This window comes from Canis lupus, chromosome 12 (genome assembly GCF_011100685.1).
Source record: "Canis lupus familiaris isolate Mischka breed German Shepherd chromosome 12, alternate assembly UU_Cfam_GSD_1.0, whole genome shotgun sequence".
Taxonomy (NCBI): Eukaryota; Metazoa; Chordata; class Mammalia; order Carnivora; family Canidae; genus Canis; species Canis lupus.
The window spans coordinates 23,556,356-23,569,040 of record NC_049233.1 but is presented as its reverse complement, the minus strand read 5'-3'; the positions used below and the strand labels follow the sequence as shown (position 1 = coordinate 23,569,040).

General features: G+C 38.9%; 1 long non-coding RNA gene across 1 annotated transcript in view; it reads right to left on the bottom strand.

The window, feature by feature from the left end:
- LOC111098162 overlaps positions 1-12,152 on the bottom strand; it is a 28,392-nt gene extending 16,240 nt beyond the window's left edge. Inside the window, exon 1 of the long non-coding RNA XR_005367418.1 lies at positions 12,033-12,152. This is a non-coding gene — a long non-coding RNA (uncharacterized LOC111098162). The remainder of the gene's footprint in view (positions 1-12,032) is intronic.
- Between the last annotated feature and the right edge of the window lie 533 nt (positions 12,153-12,685).

Sequence of the window (12,685 nt, the reverse complement as noted above, 5' to 3'; positions counted from 1 at the left end):
CAGAAGTTTCTAGGGCTTCTGCTTTACCACAGTCCTACAGGCCCAGACCCCTGCACCAGGAACCCAAGTCAACCCCATATGGTACGGAGGCCTGGTCCCCACAGAGAAACTGTGAGGTGCTGCAGTCCCTAGAGTGGCCCTAATACCTCATCTTCTACCTCTAGTATCAGCAGCAGTGATAGAGGCCCATATGGAAGCAACTTCCACGTGGGAATTTCCAAAGGAAATTTTGTCCATGCTTGGCAGCTGGGATAGGTGCATGACCAGTGGGATTTACCCTGTGTGTGACCCCCACCTCTCTCTCTCTGGCAACAACAATGGCCAACAAGGGACCTTCGGGCGCTGCTTCAACAACCGCAGCTTCAAGTTTAAATACAGAAATATGTGTTTCAGGCTTGCCAGAAGGAATGAATCTAAATGATCCTGAAAGCATAGATTAATTGGAGATGCTCCAACCTCATGTGGTGGGCAGCCAAGACAGTAATGAAAGGCAGGGGGGAAGGAAGGAAAAAGTTAGAAAGATGAATGGATGGGTGGATGGATGGATTTGCAGAGGCTAGCTCTGCTCACCACACCCTACATGGAATATGGTGATCACTATATCATGGGATGCAAGGAGATGATGCAGGAGATTGGCCTGTGTGAGCTTGAAACAAGAACAGGTGTGGCTGGCAGGCCCGAGATGACCTCAGCGGTGAGAGACAGAGGTGCAAACTACCATGGAGTTCTCTCAACCCAGTTCAGTTCAAGTGAGTATTTCCATCACTACAAACTTCATAGGCATTACCTCCAAAATAACCAAGAATTTATAAGGCTGCCAGGAGTGGCCTCAAGCCAAGAGGAGGGGCTGTCTGGCTCTAGCTGCCCATTGCCCAGCTCTGTCCCCACCTGGGCAAAACTGCAGAGACTACACTGATGTGTTCCCCTGGGCACTCTCCCTGTCTCCTCAAGCCCCATTCCTATTTCCCTTCTCCCTCTTCTGTGTTTGCTCTAGAGGGGAGATGGTTCATGGAGAAAACAGGATCTATTTTCTTAGAAGGAGTCACTAGAGATAATGATAATGTCACAGCATCTTGGTTTCTACCACTTTACCATTTGTTCATACAGCTGCTCTCCATTAAAGAGCCTTTGGCATGGAAAGATATAGGGGATGAAGACCATGTCAGTCCTCTGAAGATGAATTCTGAGCTTACATTTTAATTCAGAATGTAAAACCAGAATACGCAAGACTTTTGAGTAGCCTTTTGTGTATCTTAAGATTTCCAGCATGTTCTACTCATGACAGAATCATCCATTTTTCTCTTTCTCTCTTACAAACACTTTTGGACCTTGTTTTAGAGACCACAAAATCTCTTTAGTCTGTTTCTGTGTCTAACACAAGAAGCCAATAAACTCTGAGAAGCCAGGCGCATGAAATGTTCCATCTTCTATTTCATTCTAGAAGAGTTTTGTGTCCCCGGATGAATTTTTAACCCCATTCACCACTTTTGATAATTACTACTTGAGGGTAAGGTGTTGTAAAAGAAGGAACTGCTCCCATGAAATGGAGTTAGGAGAGATTTTGCCTTTGCTTCTAGTTATGTTTCCTTCTGCCATGAGAGTTGAGAACCACCAAAGTACAATGATATGTCATGTGGCAACAGAAAATAATTTGCCCCAGCTTGCATAGCAGTCTGCTATTCCTTTCTGTCTTCTCTTTTTAAAAGTGGAGAAGGGACCACTCAGAAATGTGGAATCATTTCTATAGCTAAAGGCATCTAAGATGATAGAGCTCTGTTAGCAAGAGGCTTTGCTTTTTAATATAATTCTAACATTAGCTCCCTACACAGAGCCATGAGTTTTCCATTTCCATTTTACCAGGTGAGCTTTTGATGTTTAGATATACTTTCTGTTCCTATCATAAAAGAAACAAACTTGGTAAACTGCTGCTGCTCGAGGTGTGTTTTTGTTTGTTTTTTTTTTTAAAAAAATTTAAGGCAGACTCCATGCCCAGCCTGAAGCCCAACATAGGGCTTGAACCCATGACCATAAGATCAAGACCTGAGCTGAGATCAAGAGTCTGACACTTAACCAACTAAGCCACTGAGGCACCCAGTATTTTTGTTCTACTTAAAATCTATGATCATTTTTATAAACTGTCATCTCTATTTTAACTCAACTATACTGTTCTTCCCATAAACTATGTATCTTTCTGTACTACAGTTCTTTCTATATTATGATATACCTGTATTTTATTGTTGTTAAAGGTTTCACTAACCAGCCACTGAAATGGAGCTGATTAATTAAGTGGAGCTTGTTTTACACTGAGGAGGGAAATTGTTGGAGTAAATGGTACCTGTTTTGCCACAGGGATTTGTGCTGGATAGGAAGCCCCAGAGCCTGAAAAGTAACAATTACAGTTGGCGTCATGTCTACATCAGGTCATTAAATTTAGAGATGCTCATTCTCCTGGGATTTAATTGCAAAAATTTTCAGACTGAGAATCATTTATAGATGGCCTCCCATCAAAAGTCCTCCCATTTTGGGCAGTCCCGGTGGCGCAGCAGGTTTAGCGCTGCCTGCAGCTCAGGGCGTGATCCTGGAGACCTGGGATCGAGTCCCATGTCAGGCTCTCTGCATGGAGCCTGCTTCTCCCTCTGCCTGTGTCTCTGCCTCTCTCTCTCTCTCTCTCTCTATGCATCTCTATGAATGAATGAATGAATGAATGAATGAATGAATGAATGAATAAATAAATAAATAAATAAATAAATAAAATATTTTTAAAAAATGTGTGCAGTGGTATCAGAATTGTTAACCTACACCTCTGTGGGAAACATTTAAAAAAAAAGTCCTCCCATTTTAATTTCTCCAAGAGTCTAAAAACATCTAATATGATGTTCTGCCTAAAGCCTTGGTGAAAAGACATGATTTCTTTTTGGCTTTCCTGGTATTTAAGACTACATCATATTACATATATATGGCCCTTCTGCCCTAGGCTGCAAAAGTCAGCAGGCTGTCACTAATGCATGATGGAGTGAAAAGAGAAAAGAACTAGGGATTGTGAAACTTGAGTTCTGGTCCTAATTTTCCAAGTTTGTAACTTCAGACAAGTCAGTTATAATATAATATAGGCCTTATGTTAGTTGTGAAGATTGAGAATAAACAAAGCTCTACATCAAAGGCTTAGTATGGTAACTAAGTAGGTGCTTAATAAATGTAATATATCTCACTGTTGATTATATTTCACATCTGTCTTGCAGCTCCGTGTGGTCCTGTGACTCAGTTCTGCCCCATGGGATGTGGTCAGAATGATGTGGGCTATTTATGGTTTGTGCTATAAAAGGAGGGAAACTGTACTCCCTTGTTTCCTCTCTCCTGCCTCTTGGAATGTGGTCACAGTAGCAAGTCCTCTCAGACCATGTAGAGAAGGGTAGATTCCTAGGGAGTTCAGATAAGATGACTGGGTGGAGCAGGTTCTCCATAGTAACCCTGGACCATTCATGACTAGACTGTTATTAAGAGAAATTTCTAGCTTAGTTTAAAAATCTGATATATACTACTAAATCTATATTCTATCTAATAAACATCAAATTAAGTACCAAAGTATTTGGTTTGTCAATATACAAATAATACTAATTATTGTTTTATGTGAACCATATTTTCTATATGAAGTATAATAATCCATGTGCATATTGTAAATATAGGTCATTATTTATTTTGCATGATACTAAACACATTTTCTGTGTCCATTGTCATACCTATAGCTTGTATTTATATATTAACACACTTCATATACACATGCACAAAATAGTCTTATCTCTACTTAATGCCATACAAACCCATTTAAGACAATTGAAGTGCACTTAAATTACTACAAATTATAGACATTATTTGATATATTGTTTTATTACAGAAAACTGGTGTTTGAAAACTTCATTAGGATTAGAGATTTGTTTTAACCAAATTTATATGAAGCCACTTTCTTATAGTCTTGCTTCTTTTTGTCCCCATAAGGCATCTTATCAATTTCCTCACCCATAGATTACAAACTCAGAGCATGTTGAATGAAAAAAGGTGAGGAATCCTTGAGAAAGTATACTGAGTGCCACCACAAAAGGAAGACAGAGATGTATCCAAAGGGGAAGTCAGAGAGATTCAAAGCATAAGGAGATGATCAACCATTGCTGGGTTTGAAGATAAAGGAGGTCATGAGCCAAAGCACACAGGTGGCCACTAGAAGCTAAGAATGGCCCCTGAATGAAAGCCAGTAAAGAAATGGGGACCTCAGTCCGCAAACATATGGAACTAAAATCTGTCAACGACTGGATTGACCCTTGAGGCAACATCTTGATTTTAGCCTGGTGAGACCTTTAGAATTCTAACCTACTGATCATGAGATAATAAATGGCATTGTTTTAAACCTCTAAATATGTGGCATTTTGTTACATCACCAAGAAAAAACTGATGCTGCCACCCAGAACATTTTTGTGGTTCACTAGTTATGGTGGGCTTGAGGAGAGTTGAAGTCAGGTGATACTTGGAATTTTGGCTCAAGACCTTGTCCCAGTGGGCCTATTAGATGTGAAAACACAGCTTTCCTATTATTTGTCCTATTTTCTAAGTATATTATTGGATTAGACATACTCAGCAATTTCCAGAATGGTATGAAGACTGTCATGGAAGAAGAGTTAAATGGTAGATATTGGAATACTAGTTCCCTGCCAAAGAAATACTATATCCCTAAGAAATCAAAAACTTGAAAGACACAGATGTGGTTATCTGTATATAGGTTCACTTACAATAACTGTTGTACAGGGCTTTGGAGAATAAGGATTATGAATGTGAGCTTAATAAAGTGATGACTCTGTTGAAAATGTAGGGTATTTTTTTACTAGAGAAAATCAATACAGTCTCTGGTACCTGATCCAAAGCTATTGATCTGGAAAATATGTCTCCCTCCCCTTCATTTCAATAACTGGATTTTAAGGAGTTGGGTTTGCCATGTAGGGATGGCAGTACACGTCCAGGGTCAACAGGAGGAGGATCTGTTAGCAAGACTTCCAAATATAATCATTACTCCAGTTTCTTAGCCCTCATTTCAGGGGAGCACTTAGACCAGGGGGGCCAGGGGTAATAAATGAACTCTTAATGATGGATCCTCTGTTTGAACTGTATTATTATATTTTATACCGTGTAACACCTAGATTGATGGTCAGCCTTATATGATGCTGCCTCTGGCACAGGCCAGATGAGCCTGTCTGAAGAACTTTTCCAGGTTTAAATATATTATATTGGGCTGTAAGGGGTGGGGGGCATTTGAGCTTCCAGAAAGTTTGATAAACTTTCTTCTTTTTTTGTTTTAAAGATTTATTTATTTATTTATGAGAGACAGGGAGAGAGGCAGAGACACAGGCAGAGGGAGAAGGAGGCTCCCTGTGGGGAGCCTGATGCAGTACTCCATCCTAGGACCTGGGGATCACGACCAGAGCCGAAGGCAGACACTCAACCCCTGAGTCACTCAAGCATCCCTGATATAACTTTCAATAAGATTTTCCCCTGCAATTGTTCCCTTTTTCAGAAGAACATGAAAACTCATGAAAATCTGTTAAAGGATAATGTTGCTAATCTTTTCAATATTCTGAATGCTACCTTCTGATTGCACTAACTTCTTTCAATAGTAAGATAAGTGAATAAGATAAGTAATCCTTATTTCAATGTTTGTTTTATATACCTATGCCGTGCTTCTGTCTGAAATGACTATTGATAATTGCTAATATGGTGGTTTCATAGCTTAACGTGTATGTCCCTTCATGAAAGCTGACCAGGCTATTGGTATTGCTAAGTGTTAGGTTTCTAGCAGCAACACCCAACCATGACATAACTGCCCCCACCCCTTACTCGCTCCCCCACCTCTGCCCTGTGAAAATGCAATTGCATACCATAAAGAACTGGCAGCCAACTGATGTCAGGTTGAGTGTAATGGACACCTTCTATCATGGACAGGAAGCTCTTTGTCCTTAATGGGATACACACTTGGATGTATCAGGATGTCTTTCCTGACCACCATACCTCTGAACATTTTCTCCCATCAGATACATCCATGCAAGCCTTGAATCCAGAAGTGAGCACCATGAAGAGATGGTTATATTCAGAAGAAGTGATCTAGTGCTGTAGTGCCCTGCTCAGATCTCTTTAAGGTTAAAGGAGTCATCTTGAAGTTGCCAGGATGTGGCTACTGATAGCTGTCAGCTGAATCTGTTTCCAGGAATTGCTCTTGAAGGGTAACCCTTCCCCCAGAGAGAGCTCTTATGCAATGACTGGTCAGTTCTAGAGGCCTAAACTCTTGATCTAAATTTAGGACAACTAAATGGTCAGAGCTTTCTAAAGCATTGACTGAAGCCTTGTTACAATTTTATTATAGTTCAATTTCTCCCTCTACCTCATGTTACTTCCCTCACTGATTTTTTTTTAAATTTTTTATTTATTTATGATAGTCACACAGAGACAGAGAGGCAGAGACACAGGCAGAGGGAGAAGCAGGCTCCATGCACCGGGAGCCTGATGTGGGATTCGATCCCGGGTCTCCAGGATCGCGCCCTGGGCCAAAGGCAGGCACTAAACCGCTGCGCCACCCAGGGATCCCCCCTCACTGATTCTTAAAGGCATTGTTCCTAAGACTACTCCCAATAAATATACTGCACAGAAATCTCTGCCTCAGAGCGTTTCCCCAACACCCTGACCAAGGCCTCTAGTTAGTACAGTAGTGTTGTGCAGTGTTTTTGGGGGGAAGCAGTGTGTTAGACTTTCTGACCTCTAATCCCAGGTACTGGTTGGGATTTAATATGCATCTTTATTAATTTTATTCTGAATGTGAACATGAGGTGATCTGGATCAGATATATTTATTACTTTATAATTAATAAGCATGTGATTCCCTCTCACCTGAGTTCTTACCGGTGAGGTGAGGTGAAGAAAGCCAGGTAGAGAAAGCTCCTACATACATAGCTGGACATTGCACTGATGTGGGACAGGGGACAAGGAGGAAATGGATTCTCTCTTTATCCACAGGACAGCTGCCTTCCTTCTCCTCCTCTGAAAGGAAGAAGAAAAACCTCTGCTCTGTGGGGATGAAATGGAAAGGATCCTGGGTTCTGGCGTGAGCCTTTTGGAATATACATCCATGTCTCCAGGAGCCATATAAGCCTCCTGTAGCTCTCTGGGTTTTTAGGACCTACAGATGTCTCCGAAGGCCTGGGCTTCATTTTCTTTTGAAATATAAACACATACCTTTAGAATTAGGTAAATCTCTCTGGAATTCTCTAAGCATCTTATCCCAGGATCCTAAGTTTTCAGCAAAAAATTCATCTAGAAAGCCCAGACAGTACAGAAACACAAAACTATTTTCTCTACATCCCACAGCATCACAGTTGCTGATTAGAAGCCTTGGTGTTTTCATTAGAGAAACTTCTTTGATGTAGTTGGACTATGTAGCTTCAGACTGCCTTTTTGAAAATCCTGGAGATTCTATGAACTGTTTAATATTCTATAACAAAATCCTTTTTGGTTTAAATTAACCAAAGTAGATTCTTTTGTATCTGCAACTAAGATTCCCAGCCGCTAAAGATCAAGTTTATATAATGTCAGTTTGGCTATTGTGGACATTGCTGCTATAAACATCGGGGTGCAGGTGTCCCGGCATTTCATTGCATCTGTATCTTTGGGGTAAATCCCCAACAGTGCAATTGCTGGGTCGTAGGGCAGGTCTATTTTTAACTCTTTGAGGAACCTCCACACAGTTTTCCAGAGTGGCTGCACCAGTTCACATTCCCACCAACAGTGTAAGAGGGTTCCCTTTTCTCCGCATCCTCTCCAACATTTGTTGTTTCCTGCCTTGTTAATTTGCCCCATTCTCACTGGTGTGAGGTGGTATCTCATTGTGGTTTTGATTTGTATTTCCCTGATGGCAAGATGCAGAGCATTTTCTCATAAAACATGCAGATAAAACTATATATTTAAGGAAACATACATATTTAGTAAAATATAAAAACAGGTTGAGGAATAAAAAACATCAAATTTAAGATTACCTAATATTTGCTTCAGAGGTTGGGGAGAGGAAGAATTTTGATTGGTAAGGAGCACACAGGATGATAGCCATACTGACAATGTTTTATTTGTCATGACTGAGAGGTATAGTCACTGTTTTATTATGTATATATGTGTGTATACATATACATATGTACATATATATATGACATTGCATAAGTGTAAAAATACCTACAGAAAATCTTTTCTTTAAGATTTTATTTATTCATGAATTTATTCGTGAGAGACACAGAGAGAAGCAGAGATATAGACAGAGGGAAAAGCAGACTCCTTGTGGGATCCCGATGTGGGAATTGATCCTGGGAGCCTGGGATCATGACCTGAGCCAAAGGCCAATGCTCAACCACTGAGCCACCCAGGCATCACCCTACAGAAAATCTTTTAGTGCTCACTTAACCTGCTACAACAGAGCTTCCCAAATAGTCTAGCTCCAAGAAAAATACTGATTTATTTCTCTCTCATATAAGAATCTTTAGAGAAACAATCCAAGTTTTGAGAGTAGCTCTGCTCCACATTGTCATTCAGTGACTCAAATTCCTTCTGCCCTATTACTCCATCTTTTCCCTAGAGCATTATCCTCATTTTCCTGGTAAAAACTGGGTCACAGGTGTGAGAGTGTGCCAGCTCATAGGAAGGGAGCAAAGATCACAAATGTTCCAGATTAAAACAAGGCCAAGACCAGGAAGTGGCTCACGTCACCTCTACTAACTTTGTGGTAGAAAGAACTGAGGTCTCTGGTCGGACCAGGCTGCAGGCACTTCCCAGCCGAATGATGTGCCCAGCTGCAACTTTCTTGCTGTGAAGGAAAGGATGAATGTATTTTGATGAAAACTAGCAGGCTCTTCCAGAGGGCCTTTAGGAAAACTGGGTACAAAAAATACAATTTAATAAGGCCTATGTGCAGTTTTCTCTCCTGTCACAAATCTACAAATATTATCGGTTACCATTTAATCTTACCTCAGAGGGATTTTTCTGCATCTGAGAACAACTCCAAAGAATATGCCATGTCTGGTTCTTAGTGAGCTTAAGGACTTCATGTGAGTAACAGTCAACTTAAAAGGAAAAGGATTAAGAGCTTTCATAAGTCTCTTCATTGGATCTCTTGCCATCATTGACCAAACCTCTCCAGGAGGAAACTTTGCAGTCTGCTGCACAAGTGCCTTCTCTGCTCTGCTTGGCTTGGTTTTGTTATGTTTTTTGTTTGCTTGGCTTGGTTTTGAATTCACCTTTCCATTACATGTTCTCACTTGTCTTTTCATAACAAAGATTGAGAAGAAAATGATTTCCTTTGTATTTGTTAGAACTTGTGAAGATCTTCTTCAAAGTAAGGAAAGGTTGCCATAGTAACAGTGGGTCTAAATTATTCTCTACACTAACTAATCCCGACTCCTGTCCATGCTTAAATAAAGGCAATGGTTCGCTGAAGCAGAATTCCAGCTGTTCTACAAATTAGTTTGTTCTGCACAGATTTTCTCTTTCAATATTTGTGGTCATCTCTCTGAATATTAAAACCATTTTTGAATAAGACAGTTTTTAAGAAGAAAAATGTGGCATTTCCACATACTCTTCTCTTTTTAGAGATAAAAGAACTAGAGATAAAAGAACTAGGAGGAAAAAAAAAAAGATCAAAGTGATAGAGGCACACCCATCCCCTCAGCCCCATTCTAGGAATAGTTTGGGGCTTAAATTGGAGTCATAATTTCAGCAATATTTCTGAGGACAGGGATTCCACAGTTTGCCATTCTCTCCACCCCCAAACATGCTTCCTTCTGTACCTACCTGTACTAAAAACTAATCAGCATTTTTCCTGCTGAACCCAGCTGTGGTCCATAACTCACCCTCAACGAAATATTTTAAGCAAGTGCTATAATTTGGAATTGGTACCAACCAAGCTTGAGTTGAAATTATTTGCCAGCCCTAGTCTAATTCTTTTCTCTTGAATTCTAGTCTAGTATCTTTATATTTACTACGCTGCAATTTTCATTATTACACCAGTGATTTAGATATTTTATTTTAGAGAATACCTAATGAATTTTTACATGAAATTAAACTGCTTTTGTTATATCCATTTAGCCTACAATTCATACTTTTCCAAAGCACAGTTATTTCACTGGTAAACATTTTCATTTTTTCCTTTAGTAGTAATCATAAAGTTCAGAATTCTGCTCCATACTTTTTATTACTTCAATTTTATTGCACTCGAATTATTTTGTTCTTCAACTATTTTTCTCTTCTTGGGTTATTTAGCAATATTTATTTATTTATCCTTTAAATAAGTGGATATCCTGAAACATTTACCTACAGGTAAAATGTATTTCTATAACATGAGATACTGATGGTTAAAATATGCATATACCTGTACACAATAGAAAAATGTCCCCAAACTGAATAGATTCTTAATATCTCCTATTTCAAAATGCTTTACATAATTGTAGTCTTTTTCAGAACATACCAATAGACACACTAACAAATAACAGTTAAAGCAATGGCTATTGAACCAAATGAGTGTGACAAAACGATCTGCATAACACAGGATATTGGGGCAAATTCTATCATGAATCCACACATGAGACTTTGTGTAAGGCATCCTCTCTGCAGTTAAGGGCACAATTTAGATCTCAGTGGTTATGTCTGTGTACAGCCTGAGGGGTGAAAAAAGAAGGGGTTTGGAATAAGACAGAGTTCCACCAATGTCCTTTGCTATGTTTTGGTAGACTTTGTAAATAGTTTAAATTAGACTTCAGGATGAAAGACCACACAGAAAAACAATCTTGCATCTTATTCAAACTTTACAAGTCAGTTTCTCCATCTCTTGTGATCATGCATACACATTTAAGACAAGGAAAGTAGCTATTCAAATTTCCATGCACTCACCACCCAATGAGGAATGACATACTAATTGGATTATAGTTTCTAGATTCAGAGTGACTGCTGCCTCTTGATGCCTTGAATTAACATTGACATTTTGAGTTCTCATTTTATACCTATGAAGGAAGAATATTGCTTCTTTTATAAAGGAAACTGATATTAATTTAAGTCCCCATTAGATTGTTGGTGATATTTGTGTATTAGTAATTGTGTTGATGATGTAGGATTAGCAATTGTAGTAAATAATAATTAAAGCTTATACCTTCGTGTTATGCCACCACTCCCCTTCCCCAGATTTATAAATGTTTTATCTGAGTTTTTCTTGCATCAAAGCATATCTTTCTTTTAAGTTGGTTTATTTATGATATTCGATGTAACTGTGACCCAATAGCTTAAAGGCTTACTGTGTTGTGTCTTCCATCTCTTCCTTAGCGCTGCCCTCTTCTGGAAGAGGTTGGAATGGCAGCAGTATAGATAAGGGAATTGTCTCCCCTTTTTCCCGTCTTATATGGAGTTCTTCATAGGTTTATAAAAATTTATGACTTTAAGGGAGGTTATGATACATTCTGTATAATGAATAGAGTGGTGGTTTTTTTAATCGCATCTTATCCCTCCCTTATTTTCCATATCCTGAAAGAAAAAAGATACTTCTGTATTTTGCATATTATCCTTTCAGAATTATAAACAATTTCAACCATTCTCCACTTTCAGCTCAAACCCTTATCACTGATTACTTTTTTAACCACAGTGCCATGATTAGGGATGTACATATTGTATCCCGAATTTCATTGTCCACAATGAAAATTGTTGACAGGCAAAAGAAATTATTGTTCACAAATTGAACTCAGTTCTTCCCATAATATAAAATGAAGGGCTATGGCAATAGGACTATAAATTGTTGAACTTATTTTCTCACACCTGCATTATGATCTTAAAAGGTTGTGTAGAAAAATTCTAGTTTTTAAAAATCTAATTCTACAGGAGATTCTTTGAAATCTACTTATTTTGCCATTGGCATAAATATGGCTTTTTGAATTATGCCTTCAACCTTTTTTATAGAGTGGCATTAGTAATATGACTTACCTCTACCCCATTAATCTCTCTTCTCCAAGTGTTTAATTCTTGGAAGACAGATTCCAAATGACCCAGTTCAGGATAGGAAATTACCTAGTGGCCATAGTGACTGATCTTTTGGCCCAAGCACCTACACTTGTATGCAAAAGTCATTCTCAGAAAAGAATGAGTTAGTGTACATTGATTATTTCCTCATAATAGTATTTATTATATCTTTTGCTATGTAATAAGTTGTTACAAATTTAGTGGCTTAAACAGTTTCTTTGACTGAAGAGTCTGGGCATAGCTTCTCTGGCTTCTCTGCTTTAGGCTCTCTCATGAAGCTGCAATCAAGTTGTTGGTCAGGGCTGGGGTCTCATCTGAAAGCTTGAGTGAGGGAGGACTTACATCCAGATGGGAAAACTGACACGACTTATTTTCTAAAAGAGCTGTTAGATTGAAAGTCTCAGTTCCTAGCTGGCTGTTAACTATAACTTGCCATGTGGATCTCTCCAACATGGTATCTTGCTTCATCACAGTGTACAAGCCAAGAGGGCAATATAGAGAGTCTGTTAACAAGGTGAAAGTTTCTTTTTTTTTTTTTTTTAACAAGATGAAAGTTATAATCTTATCTAACCTAATTGTGGAAATGATATTCCATCACATCTGGAGTATTTTGTTAG